The 15,203-nt window shown below is 44.3% G+C and overlaps 1 protein-coding gene across 3 annotated transcripts in view; it reads left to right on the top strand.

The window, feature by feature from the left end:
• Nucleotides 1-15,203, top strand: part of LOC140365205 (retinoic acid receptor gamma-B-like) — a 55,735-nt gene that overhangs the window by 3,503 nt on the left and 37,029 nt on the right. The window contains exon 1 of one of the 3 annotated variants that reach the window (XM_072451491.1): nucleotides 5,100-5,203. The exons of the other annotated variants lie outside the window; for them this stretch is intronic. The gene's annotated coding sequence lies outside the window, so the exon portion shown is untranslated. Of the gene's footprint in view, nucleotides 1-5,099; nucleotides 5,204-15,203 lie in introns of those variants that run through there. 3 annotated transcript variants of the gene reach the window in all.

Genomic DNA, 15,203 nt, shown 5'->3' with positions numbered 1-15,203 from the left:
TGTTATACTCATGTGCAATACTGTTATACTCATGTGCAATACTGTTATACTCATGTGCAATACTGCAATACTGTTATACTCATGTGCAGTACTGTTATACTCATGTGCAATACTGTTATAGTCATGTGCAATACTGTTATAGTCATGTGCAATACTGTTATAATCATGTGCAATACTGTTATAGTCATGTGCAATACTGTTATAGTCATGTGCAATACTGTTATACTCATGTGCAATACTGTTATAGTCATGTGCAATACTGTTATAATCATGTGCAATACTGTTATACTCATGTGCAATACTGTTATAGTCATGTCCAATACTGTTATACTCATGTGCAATACTGTTATAGTCATAAGATAAGATAAGATATTCCTTTATTGTCCCACATGGGGAAATTTCATTGGTGCAACACAGGTAGATACAGAGGTAGATACAGAAGAACAGATCACTTATAGGAAGTCTGAAAAACACTTTCAGTAGAAGATCTCCTATAAACAAATAAAAACTCCCATAGACAAATAAATACATACATAAATACCATTGCATGTGATCACGACAGTAATTGCACATGAATATGTGTCACGACAGCACATAGATTGCACATGAATTCTAACAGTAATTGCACATATGACAGAATTGCACATCAGTATTAGGTTAGGTCAGTATTGCGAGTGTTCAGTACTAACAGTTTTTGTTATAAAGTCTGACAGCAGCAGGAAGGAAAGACCTACGGAACCTTTCCTTCACACAGCGAGGGTGGATCAGTCTCTCACTGAAGCTGCTCTCCAGAGTGGACAGAATGTCCTGCAGGGGGTGACACTCATGGTCCAGCATAGATGTGAATCTAGCCAGGACCCTCCTGTCCCCCACCTCCTGCACCGAGTCCAGAGCACAGCCCAGGACGGAGCTGGACTTCTTGATGACGCTGTCCAGCCTCTTCCTCTCCCTCTCTGTGATGCTGCTGCTCCAGCAGGCCACACCGTACAGGAGGGCTGATGCCACCACAGAGTCGTAGAAGGTCTTCAGGAGTGGCCCTGTCACTCCAAAAGACCTGAGTCTCCTCAGGAGGTAGAGCCGACTCTGGCTCTTCCTGTACAGTGCGTTTGTGTTATGAGTCCAGTCCAGTTTGTGGTTCAGATGAACACCCAGGTACTTGTATGAGTCCACTCTCTCAATGTCCCGTCCCTGGATGTTCACTGGTGAGGGGGCAGTGGGGTGGCGTCTGCGGAAATCCACCACCATCTCCTTGGTCTTCCCCGCGTTGATGAGGAGGTGGTTCCGCTGACACCAGTCCACAAAGTCCTGCGCCAGTCCTCTGTACTCCTCGTCATCGTCGTCCGTGATGAGTCAGATGATGGCAGAGTCGTCAGAGAACTTCTGCAGGACACAGCTGTCCGTGTCATGTCTTAAGTCTGCAGTGTAAAGGGTGAAGAGAAAGGGCGCGAGGACAGTGCCCTGGGGCGCCCCCACACTGCAGGTCCGAGTGTCAGACACACAGTTCCGGGCTCTCACAAACTGGGGTCGGTCTGTGAGGTAGTCCAGGATCCACTCTGCCAGGTCATACTCCACACCAGCCGTCTCCAGCTTGTCCCTCAGGAGCAGCGGCTGGATGGTGTTGAAGGCGCTGGAAAGATCGAAGAACAGAATCCTCACAGAGCTGCCAGGCTTTTCCAGGTGAGAGAGAGAGCGGTGCAGCAGGGAGATGACAGCGTCCTCCACTCCGATGCCAGACCGATATACAAACTGCAGCGGGTCCATGGCTGAGCTCACGGTGGAGCGGAGGTGGTCCAGGACCAGCCGCTCCAGTGTCTTAATCAGGTGGGACGTGAGAGCCACTGGCCTGAAGCTGTTGAGGTCTTTGGGGCGCGGTGTCTTAGCCACAGGTACCAGACAGGAGGTCTTCCAGACCTGTGGTACCACCCTCAGCTTCAGGCTCATGTTGAAGACATGCTCCACAACTCCACACAGTTCATCTGCGCAGGACTTAAGGAGCCTGGGGATGATGCCATCAGGTCCTGCTGCCTTCCTCACTTTAATCCTCTTCAGCTCACTCCTCACCTGTGCTGCTGTGACAGTCAGTGGTTGGCAGGGGGACCGTGTGCTGGGGGGATGGGTGAGTCCAGGCGAAGTGGGGAGCTGATGGTCCGGGGCAGATAAGCGAAGAGGAACAGATGCAGGGCATTGTCCAGCTGTGGAAGAGGGAGCATGCAGCTGTGCAGGGGGAGGGGCGGGTGACCGATCAAACCTCAAGAAGTGAGCATTTAAATCATTCACCCACTGTAGATCCCCCTCTGTCTGGGCAGGGGGGATTTTGAAGCCCGGGATGGTTTTCAGGCTCCTCCACACTCCCTGAATGTTCTTTTGCTGCAGCTGCTCCTCCATCCTCCTCTTGTAGCCGGCCTCAGCCTGCCTGATCTTCCTCCTCAGCTCCTTCTGCACAGTCCTCTGCTCCTCCTTGTTCCCTGACCTGAAGGCTCTCTTCTTCTCCTTCAGCAGAGCCTTCAGTTCACCGTTAATCCATGGCTTGTTGTTTGGAAAACACTGCACCGTCCGGGAGGGAACAATGTTCTCAAAACAGAAGTTGATGTAGTCCGTGATGCACTCTGTGATGGTGTTGATGTCCTCCCCATGTGGGTCATAAAGCTCAGTCCAGACAGTGGTGCTGAAGCAGTCCCTCAGAGCCACCTCGCTCTCAGCAGTCATGTGCAATACTGTGACTGTGAATACTTGTTTTTTTACTTCTGTGCCTAATCTTATCTTATCTTTTTTTTTTTTTTTTTTTACATTTTGATAAGCTTGGATTTATTTAATTTGTTGATATAGATTTCTGGACTTTAAAAAAGTGTATGACATCATAAGCAAACACTCAATTAAAATTATATTTTTTAAAAAGAGAAGAAAAACAGGCTTATGGCGCGTAAGTTTCAAAATGATTTTCCCATTTAGTCCAAATTGTTTTAAACTTGTCCGTTTCCACGTTGAGTCTGCGTGTGGAGTAAGACATTCAAAAAGTTAAAAATAAAATGGTAATTCTGGGACGTACGACTGTGATTGAAACCAGAAAATAATAAAAATAACATTGAATCTAGTCAGAAAAATACCAAAACAAAATCACCTCAATAAATAAACTAATAAACCTAGATTAGACTCAAATAATACGTTTTTAACGAGCTTTACAGCGTTTCCTCATCATTTGTTCCTGTTTGTTTGAGTTAATCCCGTTTTGTCCCGTGACTGGGGCTCAGAAAATACCCGTTTCCACACACCCCCTATCCCCGCCCACTCCTCTGTACTTACATGTGACTGTCTGAAGACTCCGAGTGACACGTGAAGAATAAGACAAACAAAACAAACACAAAAACAGCATAAATGACGATCTGCTGGCTCGGCCCCGCCCACTTTCCCACTTTTCAACAGGAAGTCAACGAACCTGCTTCTATTATTGTGGCATTTTTGATTAATATCGCGGTTTTACGATGACCAAAATGTTAAAGTTCAATATTGATACGTCTCCTTTAACATGAGAAACTGAATATTCTGTTGTTCCGGAGCGTTCCAGAGCCTCAGCAGTGACAGGGGCCCGGCAGTGACAGGGGCCCGGCAGTGACAGGGGCTCTGAGTCAGGCACATAATCGTCTCAAGGTGTGGATGGAGCGGGCCGCGGCGCCCCCTACAGCGCGCTCCAGTGCACTACAGACACACAAACATACAAACAAATGAATAAAAGGAGATGAATAAACAAGAAACTAGAAAGACTTTAACGTCGGCGTCTTTTGGGACTCGGAGCAGCGGGCGATCGAAAGGGGGAGGGAGGGGGAGAGATAGAGCCCCACCGGGGGGAGGGAGGGGGAGAGATAGAGCCCCACCGGGGGGAGGGAGGGGGAGAGCCCCACCGGGGGGAGGGAGGGGGAGAGCCCCACAGGGGGTTCTCTCCAGAGTTCATAAGCACCAGAAGAGAAGAGAGAGAGCGAGGGAAGGAGAGGAGGAGACGAGGGGAAGGAGCAAGGAAACGAGAGGAGGAGAGAAGGATAGAGGAAAGGACAAACAAAAGGAGAGAGAGAGGAGAGGGGAAAGGAGAGAAGGGGGCGAGTGGTAAGAGAGAAGAAAGGAGTGAGGAAAAGAGAGAGGAAATGAGAGGAGGAGGAGAGGAGGAGGAGGAGGAGAGGGGGAGGAGAGGAGGAGGAGGAGGAGGGGCTGTGCAGTGTTGACAGTGAGGACAGACGTCTGCAGAAGAACGACTGAAGGAATGAAACAAAAGAAAAGTTCAGAACGTTAAGAAAAGTTGTTTTTATGAGTTTTTCAGAGTTTTCTTTAGAAGATGAAACAGTGAAACTCATTTCTTTAATCAATTCTTTGAGACACATTAAAGCTCTGATCGCTAGAAGTAGTAGTAGTAGTAGTAGTAGTAGTAGTAGTAGTAGTAGTAGTAGTAGTAGTAGTAGTCTCTTGTCTAGTTCATTAAAGATGAAACTAAATAAAACTGTACACTTGCAGTTGGATCTCGTTCACTCAAACACTAAATTAAACCAAAAGAATGTCCACAAAATGAATCAAGAATATGTCTCAAATATGTGCAATTTTGGTGATTTTCACACATAAAAAGTCTTATTTTGAAACACATTCAGCTTTAAAAATATCCTCATAACTTCAATAATACTTCACTTTACAGAGTTTTACAGTATCTTCAGGACAAGCTAATTATTATTTACCTTTAATGACGTTTCTCTGTGTTGTTTGTTTGTTTGTTTGTTTGTTGTTGTGATGTTTTACTCTTGCGACTGTCCAAAAAGGAAAAAAACACAAATTAAATCAAAGTTAGAATCAAAAGTGAAAGTTGAAGTTTGGGGCAGCAGAGGTTTTTCAAGCCTCCGATTTGACTCCAGAGGAAAAAACCAGGGAGGGAAACGCGGCCACGCCCCCCCGGACCAATCGGCTCCGCTTCCCCGCCTCAAACCCCGCCCCCCGTGCCCAGTAACCCCGCCCCCTGCTGCTGTGAATCCCTGGTTCAGTGGAAGAGGCCCTCAGTGCTGGCCAGGGGGGCGGTCGGATCACTTACCGCTGCGTCTAGACCTGAAGACCATGTTCGACTGCCTCTACGACGTCCCGGGACAGGGCTCGTGCCTGCTCGCCAAGGCCACGCCGTACTTCACCGGCCTGGACCACTACGCCTGGACCGGGCCGGGCGCCAACGGGCTCCAGTGTGAGTCCAGCCTGTTCAAGTCGTTCTGTTCAAGTCGTCCTGTTCGAGTCGTTCTGTTCGAGTCGTTCTGTTCGAGTCGTTCTGTTCGAGTCGTTCTGTTCGAGTCGTTCTGTTCGAGTCGTTCTGTTCGAGTCGTTCTGTTCGAGTCGTTCTGTTCGAGTCGTTCTGTTCGAGTCGTTCTGTTCGAGTCGTTCTGTTCGAGTCGTTCTGTTCGAGTCGTTCTGTTCGAGTCGTTCTGTTCGAGTCGTCCTGTTCGAGTCGTTCTGTTCGAGTCGTTTTGTTCGAGTCGTTTTGTTCGAGTCGTTTTAACGTCGTTTTGTTCGAGTCGTTTTGTTCGTTTTGTTCGTTTTGTTCGTTTTGTTCGTTTTGTTCGTTTTGTTCGTTTTGTTCGTTTTGTTCGTTTTTTTCGTTTTGTTCGTTTTGTTCGTTTTGCACGAGTTGTTTGTTAAAGTCGTTGTATTAAAGTCGTTGGCTAAAGTCGTTTTATTAAAGTCGATGGTTAGAGTTGTTGGTTAAAGTTGATGGTTAAAGTCGATGGTTAAAATCGTTGTATTAAAAGTTGTTGTATTAAAGTCGCTGGTTAAAGTCGTTGTATAAAGTCGATGCTTAAAGTCCCTGGTTAAAATCGTTGTATTAAAGTTGTTGTATTAAAGTCGCTGGTTAAAGTCGATGGTTAAAGTCGTTGGATAAAGTCGATGCTTAAAGTCCCTGGTTAAAATCATTGTATTAAAGTTGTTGTATTAAAGTCGATGGTTAAAGTCGTTGTATTAAAGTTGTATTAAAGTCGATGGTTAAAGTCGATGCTTAAAGTCGTTGGTTAAAGTCGTTGGTTAAAGTCGATGGTTAAAGTCGATGGTTAAAGTTGTTGGATAAAGTCGATGCTTAAAGTCATTGGTTAAAGTCGTTGGTTAAAGTCGATGGTTAAAGTCGTTGTATTAAAGTTGTATTAAAGTCGATGCTTAAAGTCATTGGTTAAAGTCGTTGGATAAAGTCGATGCTTAAAGCTGGATTCTTTCTCAAGCTGTTTGTTTATGAGCTTAAGGAGCGAGAGCTTTGTTTACTCATCAACTTGTTTGTTGTGATTATGAATGGCTCGACGTGATTGACAGATGAGAGGCGAGTGGCGTACGGTGAGTGGCGAGTGGCAAGTGTCGAGTGTCGAACGGCGAGTGTGAACGTTCTGGAGATAAAGTTGTGTTTTGATGTCATGGATTATAAACACTTTAGCTTCAGCTTTAGCTTCTGGAGCAGTGTTAGCGGTGCGTTTTGAGACGGCGTTATGAATTGAGGGTACATTATATTGACTCATTTGAACAATTTCTTAAAACTTAAAATTTAAAACTTTGACAGTTTTAGAACAAACACATTTTCAAATTAAACTTTTCCTGCCCTGTTTTTTTGTTTGTTTTTGAAGTGTTTTTTTGTTTTGTTTTTGTAATTGTGAGAAGAAGAAAAAAAAGAAGAAATTGGATTGAATTTTTCTTTGGATAAAATTTTTCTTGCAGCAAATTTTCAAATTCTTATTATTTTTCCTCTCTGATCCTGCCCTTTTTTATTTTTTTTTAAATATTTTTTTTATAGTGAAAAAAAAAGAATTAAAAATGAAGAAGAAAACGCTCCACACAGTTTTGTATTTGATTATATGTATTAAATGAGCAGGTGGCATTTAAATATTTTATTTGAGACTTTTTGAATTGTGTTTCTGACTGTTTTTGTTTCTTATTACATATTTTTATCAGGTTAATTTGAAAAAGAAAAAAAGATAAAACTGGCATGTAATTTTATTTTAAAATATCATCATCACAAATAAGAGTTTAAAAAGTATTTTGAGAATTGATACATAATTCTGCAGGTGAAAAAAAGAAAGTACAAAACAAATCATATCTGAAGTTGTAAGACGTTCAAATTACTGCAATTTCAGCTTCAAAACTACAGCTAAACTACAACTAAACTACAACTAAACTACAACTACAATTAAACTACAACTAAACTACAACTAAAACTAAACCACAACTAAACTACAACTAAACTACAACTACAACTAAACTACAATTAAACTACAACTAAACTACACCTAAACTAAACTACAACTAAACTACAACTAAACTACAACTACAACTAAACTACAACTAAACTACACCTAAACTAAACTACAACTAAACTACAACTAAACTACAACTAAACTACAACTAAACTAAACTACAACTAAACTACTACTAAACTACAACTAAATCACAACTAAACTACAACTAAACTACAACTACAATTAAACTATAACTAAACTACAACTAAACTACAACTAAACTACAACTAAACTACAACTAAACTAAACTACAACTAAACTACAACTAAACTACAACTAAACTACAACTACAACTAAACTACACCTAAACTACAACTAAACTATAACTAAACTACAACTAAACTACAACTAAACTACAACTAAACTACACTTAAACTAAACCACAACTACAATTAAACTATAACTAAACTACAACTAAACTACAACGAAACTACAACTAAACTACAACTAAACTATAACTAAAATACAACTAAAACTAAACCACAACTAAATACTACTAAACTACAACTAAATTACAACTAAACTACACCTAAACTTAACTACAACTAAACTACACCTAAACTACAACTAAACTACAACTAAACTACAGCTACAACTAAACTACACCTAAACTAAACTACAACTAAACTACAACTAAACTACAACTAAATCACAACTAAACTACAACTACAACTAAACTATAACTAAACTACAACTAAACTACACTTAAACTAAACTACAACTAAACTACAACTACAATTAAACTATAACTAAACTACAACTAAACTACAACGAAACTACAACTAAAACTAAACCACAACTAACTACAACTAAATTACAACTAAACTACAACTAAACTACAACAAAAATACAACTAAAACTAAACCACAACTAAATACTACTAAACTACAACTAAATTACAACTAAACTACACCTAAACTTAACTACAACTAAACTACACCTAAACTAAACTACAACTAAACTACAACTAAACTACAGCTACAACTAAACTACAACTAAACTACAACTAAACTACACCTAAACTAAACTACAACTAAACTACAACTAAACTACAACTAAACTACAGCTACAACTAAACTACAACTAAACTACACCTAAACTAAACTACAACTAAACTACAACTAAACTACAACTAATCTACAACTAAAACTAAACTACAACTAAACCACAGCACAATTTATTTTTAAAAGTTACTCACTCGTTTCAAAAATGCCGAAAAGAAAAACAAAAGGTACAATAAGTATTTGATCTTAATATTTCTAAAACTCTAAGAGCGAGACCAGACTTTAAAGGGGAGTTTAAAGGGGAGTTTAAAGTTGACTTTAAAGGGGACTTTAAAGGGGACTTTAAGGGGGACTTTAAAGGGGACTTTAAAGGAGAGTTTAAAGGGGACTTTAAAGGAGAGTTTAAAGGAGAATTCAAAGGGGAGTTTAAAGGAGAGTTTAAAGGAGAATTTAAAGGGGAGTTTAAAGGGGAGTTTAAAGGAGAATTTAAAGGGGAGTTTAAAGGGGAGTTTAAAGGAGAGTTTAAAGGAGAATTTAAAGGGGAGTTTAAAGGGGAGTTTAAAGGGGAGTTTAAAGGAGAATTTAAAGGGGAGTTTAAAGGGGAGTTTAAAGGAGAGTTTAAAGGAGAATTTAAAGGGGAGTTTAAAGGGGAGTTTAAAGTTGACTTTAAAGGGGACTTTAAAGGGGACTTTAAAGGGGACTTTAAAGGAGAGTTTAAAGGAGAATTCAAAGGGGAGTTTAAAGGAGAGTTTAAAGGAGAATTTAAAGGGGAGTTTAAAGGGGAGTTTAAAGGAGAATTTAAAGGGGAGTTTAAAGGAGAATTTAAAGGAGAGTTTAAAGGGGAGTTTAAATGAGAGTTTAAAGGAGAGTTTAAAGGAGAGTTTAAAGGAGAGTTTAAAAGGGAGTTTAAAGGAGTTTAATGGAGAGTTTAAAGAGGATTTTAAAGGGGCGTTTAAAGGGGAGTTTAAAGAGGATTTTAAAGGGGACTTTAAAGGGGACTTTAAAGGGGACATTAAAGAGCAGATAAGTCACTTCCTTTTCCTCTTTTCTCATTGGAATTTCCTCAAATAAACGATCTTTTATCAAAATCACCTTTAACGAGCCTTTGACCTCATGTTTCCTCATCATTTGTTCTCTCAAAAGTCGTGTTTTGTCAGATTCCTGCAGGTTTGACTTAATCCTGTGTTTTGTCCTGCAACTGAGGCTCAGAAAATCTCTGTTTTCACCCACCCCCTGGCCCACCCACTTTTCAAAATAAAACACATCAGTAAATCTGCTGCTTGTGACGGTGAAATGTCAATATCAAGAGGCGGGGCTTATCGCTCTCTGGCCCACACTCTCTTCCACAGTCTGGCCCACAGTCTGACCCACACTCTGACCCACAGTCTGGCCCACACTCTGGCCCACAGTCTGACCCACACTCTGACCCACAGTCTGGCCCACACTCTGGCCCACACTCTGGCCCACACTCTGGCCCACACTCTGACCCACACTCTGGCCCACAGTCTGGCCCACAGTCTGGCCCACACTCTGACCCACACTCTGGCCCACACTCTGGACCACAGTCTGGCCCACAGTCTGGCCCACACTCTGACCCATACTCTGACCCACACTCTGGCCCACACTCTGACCCACACTCTGGCCCACACTCTGACCCACACTCTGACCCACACTCTGGCCCACCCTCTGGCCCACACTCTGGCCCACTGCTCTACTGTCTCTTGCACTCGCGTGTCACTTAACGAGGCAGTCGCTGTGTCCCTCTCCACTCCTCATTTATCTCGCCTAATTACTCGGATACCTGAGCGGGGCGACGGGGGAGCGACGGGGGAGCAACGGGGGGAGCGACGGGGGAGCGACGGTGCACGCGGCGGCCTAATGATGATGGATGTGAGGCTGCGGGTGACAAACGGTGCAGCGTGAGCCTGTCCCGACTTGCACCGCCGAGCTGGGCCACATGCCGGGCCCCGGGTGACGAATGTCCACCGGCCCAGATCCATCACGGGACAGTTCTGCTGTCTCGACGAGCGCTTCTTGATCTTCTTCTTCTTCTTCTTCTTCTTGTTCTTCTTCTGCTTCTTCTGCTTCTTCTTCTTCTTCTGCCTCTTCTTCTTCTTCTTCTTCTTCTTCTTCTTCTTCTTCTTCTTCTTCTTCTTCTTCTTCTTCATGCTTGTTGTGTTTCCCCCATGGCAGACCACACCCTCTGATACGACGCACACCACGCACCTTTAAGGTTACTACCTCTGCGGTTGTCGGGCTCTTGTCGGGCTGTTGTCGGGCTGTTGTCGGGCTGTTGTCGGGCTGTTGTCGGGCTGTTGTCGGGCTGTTTTCGGGCTGTTTTCGGGCTGTTGTCGGGCGGTTGTCGGGCGGTTGTCGGGCGGTTGTCGGGCTGTTTTCGGGCGGTTGTCGGGCTCTTTTCGGGCTGTTTTCGGGCTGTTTTCGGGCGGTTGTCGGGCTGTTGTCAGGCGGTTGTCGGGCTGTTGTCGGGCTGTTTTCGGGCTGTTTTCGGGCTGTTGTCAGGCGGTTGTTGGGTGGTTGTCGGGCTGTTGTCGGGCTGTTTTCGGGCTGTTTTCGGGCTGTTGTCGGGCTGTTGTCGGGCTGTTGTCGGGCTGTTGTCGGTCTGTTGTACGATCAGACTAATCGTCGACGAGTTGACTGCTAAAATAAGGGTCAGTTTCAAAAGCATAATCGATGTCTTTGCTCTTGTAAATAAACGCTTTTAATAATTCAATTTCATCCCTAATGATGAGCTCAGGAGACGGCGCGTGTGAAATGGGATTAGCCCGAGCTCCTGTGCCACGGGGCAAAGCCAGTGTTCACGCCGAGGATGAGGAGGATTTCAGAAGGACGCTTGACTTTGAAAAGGTGTTTCAAAGCGGCGCGAACAATGGAATCACTCCGGGCACAAAGGCGAGACGCTGGACTGGAGGTCGTTTACTCCAGAGAGAAAAGAACTGGAGGCTGTTTACTCTTTTTAAGAATATAATATGATGCAATTAAATATAAACGATAAACCGATAAATACAAATCTTTTTTACATTTTTTTTGTTTTACAGTTTTACATGAATTAACCTAAAACACACACAAAATTAAGAAATGTTGACCTACATACAACTATAGTATTACATCTATATTATTTCATTTGCATCACATTATATAATTAAACTATTTTAATGTAATAATTTTAAGTTGACCCAAAGCAAAAACATTATTTATTTCGGGTCAACATTTAATAGTTCTTCATGTAAAAGTGCCTCCAACGGCTGAAGTTCATCCCAAAGCTAATGTGCTAATGTGCTAATGTGCTAATTACCATGAGAGCAGCAGGGACGGAGCCAGCAGGGCCGATGTGGGCTGATGAGGGCTCATGTGCTTTTCATCAGCTGCAGTAAGTTCAATACCAGACCCGTTTGGCCCGTAGGCTTTGTTTGACAGCACCGTGCAGCATGAAATGGGAATGAGACTCGGGAAGGACATGCAACACAGCTCTGTATCCCCACGTTTAGATGTTCTATTGTTATTCCCACATGAACATAGAGCTGTGAACATGAACATAGAGCTGTGAACATAGAGCTGTGAACATAGAGCTGTGAACATGAACATAGAGCTGTGAACATAGAGCTGTGAACATGAACATAGAGCTGTGAACATAGAGCTGTGAACATGAACATAGAGCTGTGAACATAGAGCTGTGAACATGAACATAGAGCTGTGAACATAGAGCTGTGAACATGAACATAGAGCTGTGAACATAGAGCTGTGAACATAGAGCTGTGAACATGAACATAGAGCTGTGAACATAGAGCTGTGAACATAGAGCTGTGAACATAGAGCTGTGAACATGAACATAGAGCTGTGAACATAGAGCTGTGAACATAGAGCTGTGAACATGAACATAGAGCTGTGAACATAGAGCTGTGAACATAGAGCTGTGAACATAGAGCTGTGAACATAGAGCTAACCACAATAAAAGGTCTCAATTGTTCAAACGTCGAACATAGACGTGACTAAAATAGTGCAAGCGAAGTCTATTTTTGTCTCTGTAAATATTGACTTGCGGTTGCGTTGGAGGCGGGGCCAGGAGGCGGGGCCGGGACGAGGACTTTGGGGGTTTTGTGTTTTTGGGACGTTGGGCCAGTTTGTCCCGTCCACTTGTCACGGTCCAAACAACACTGCGTTTCATTCTGACACCGCAGTAACCACGGCGACATCGCTCATGTCAGCCACGCCAAATACCACAGCAGAAGAGACACGCACAATAGGGACGTGGTTCTAGGTCTGTTTAGACCGGCTTTAGACCGGCTTTAGACCGGCTTTAGACCGGCTTTAGACTGGGTTTAGACCGGGTTTACACCGGGTTTAGACCAGCTTTAGACCGGCTTTAGACCAGCTTTAGACCGGCTTTAGACCGGGTTTACACCGGCTTTAGACCGGCTTTAGACCGGGTTTAGACCGGCTTTAGACCGGCTTTAGACCGGGTTTACACCGGCTTTAGACCGGCTTTAGACCGGGTTTAGACCGGCTTTAGACCGGCTTTAGACCGGCTTTAGACCGGGTTTACACCGGCTTTAGACCGGCTTTAGACCGGGTTTGGACCGGCTTTAGACCGGCTTTAGACCGGGTTTACACCGGCTTTAGACCGGCTTTAGACCGGGTTTAGACCGGGTTTAGAAGACCGGCTTCAGAATGTTCCACAGTGTTCTTTGCTGCTTCAGAATGTCCACAGTGTTCTTTGGGGCTTCAGAATGTTCCACAGTGTTCTTTGGGGCTTCAGAATGTTCCACAGTGTTCTTTGGGGCTTCAGAATGTTCCACAGTGTTCTTTGCGGTATCAGAATGTCCACAGTGTTCTTTGCGGTATCAGAATGTCCACAGTGTTCTTTTCTGCTTCAGAATGTTCCACAGTGTTCTTTTCTGCTTCAGTGGCTGTTGTAACTTGAGACCTCTGTATTTTCCCATTCCCTCGTTTTTTTCCGCTGTTTGGAACGATCCTGAACTTCCTTTGTTCCGATGCGCTCACTTTTTTTTTTTTTTTTTGCAAAACATTGTTTTTAGGTTTTGGCCAGTTTGCTCACTCAACACATCCTTTTTTATGTTAAATTTGTGTACAATTTTTGTTTGTTTTGTTTTTTGTTTGTTTTTTGAATGTTTTGTACATCACATTTATGTAGATAAACTATAGAAGTTTGACTTTTACATTGAGGAGAAACTCAAACTTGGATTTGACTAATATTTAAATTAATGATTACATTTATAATAATAATAATAACTTTTATTTATATAGCGCTTTTCAGTGACCCAAAGACGCTGAACATAATAAAAAAGGGGGGGAGGTATTTACAGACAGGGGGGGACAACACGTACAATACACATTAATATACAGATAAAATGAACAAGACAGAAGAAGTAGAGAGAAAAAGATGGGGATGTAACAGGGGGAAGAAGAGTAGACAGTGGGGTAGAGGAGGCTAGGGGTAGGGGAGGTCATAGGCTTGGGTGAAGAGGTATGTTTTTAGGCGGGATTTGAATGTTGTGAGTGAGGGAGAGTGGCGGACAGGTTGGGGGAGGGAGTTCCAGAGTCGGGGTGCTGTTCGGGAGAACGCTCTGTCGCCAAAAGTTATGAGTCGGGTGCTGTTGGTGCAGTCAGGGTGAGAGAGGAGGAGGATCGGAGAGCTCGGGTGGGGCGGTGGGGGATGAGGAGGTCAGACAGGTAGGGGGGGGCAAGGTGGTGAAGAGCTTTGAAGGTGAGGAGGAGTATTTTAAAGTTTATGCGCTGCTTGATGGGGAGCCAGTGGAGAGAGCGGAGAACGGGAGTGATGTGATCACGGGACCGGGTGTGGGTGAGGAGGCGGGCAGCGGAGTTTTGGACCATTTGGAGTCTGTGGAGGGAATGGGAGGAGATGCCAGTGAGGAGGGAGTTGCAGTAGTCGAGGCGGGAGGAGATGAAGGCATGGATGAGGGATTCAGCAGCGGGGAGGGTGAGGCAGTGTCGGATTTTGGCGATGCGGCGGAGGTGGAAGTATGAGGTCTTGACGATGTGGCTGACATGGGGAGTGAAGGAGAGGGTGGGGTCCATGATGACACCGAGATTGCGTACCAGGGTAGAGGGGGTGATGGTCGAGGTGTCGATGCTGAGTGAAAAGGGACCAGTTTTATTGAGAGTGGATTTGGTGCCAATGAGGAGGAGCTCTGTTTTGTCACTGTTCAGTTTGAGGAAGTTGAGAGTGAGCCATGATTTTATTGTAGAGATGCAGGTTTCGATGTGGCTGAGGGGAGGGTTTTGGGTGGATTTGGTGGTGAGGTATATCTGGATGTCGTCAGTGTAGCAGTGAAAGTCCAGGTTGAGTTGGCGGAGGATGTGACCAAGGGGGAAGATGTAGCAGATGAAGAGGAGGGGGCCGAGGACTGAGCCCTGGGGGACCCCTGCGTTACTGGGGAGAGGGTGGATGAGTGACCGGAGAGGGAAATTAACTCTTGCCTGTTGGTGAGGTAGGATGTGAGCCAGTCAAGTGCAGAGCCCTCAACACCCAGTTGGCGCAGCCTTTGTAGGAGGATGGAATGGTTTATAGTGTCAAAGGCTGCGCTGAGGTCTAGTAGTAACAGGATGTTGAGGGCCCCAGAGTCTTCAGAGGTGAGGAGATCGTTGAGTACTTTGACCAGGGCTGTTTCAGTGCTGTGAAGTGGGCGGAAGCCAGATTGGAGGGGTTCATAGAGGTTGTTTGACTGGAGGTGGGTGTGAAGTTGGGCGGCGACGATGCGTTCCAGCGTTTTTGAGAGGAACAGCAGGTTGGAGATGGGGCGGTAGTTGGAGAGGTTGGCGGAGTCTAGGGTGGGTTTTTTGAGGATGGGGGTGATGGAGGCCAGTTTGTAGATGGAAGGAACATGGCCGAGGGATAAAGACTGGTTGAAGAGGG

This window comes from Eucyclogobius newberryi, unplaced genomic scaffold (genome assembly GCF_026437365.1).
Source record: "Eucyclogobius newberryi isolate DKJ021-1_F unplaced genomic scaffold, fEucNew1.0.hap1 SCAF_19, whole genome shotgun sequence".
Lineage (NCBI taxonomy): Eukaryota > Metazoa > Chordata > Actinopteri > Gobiiformes > Gobiidae > Eucyclogobius > Eucyclogobius newberryi.
This window is presented reverse-complemented; position numbering and strand designations above follow the sequence as displayed.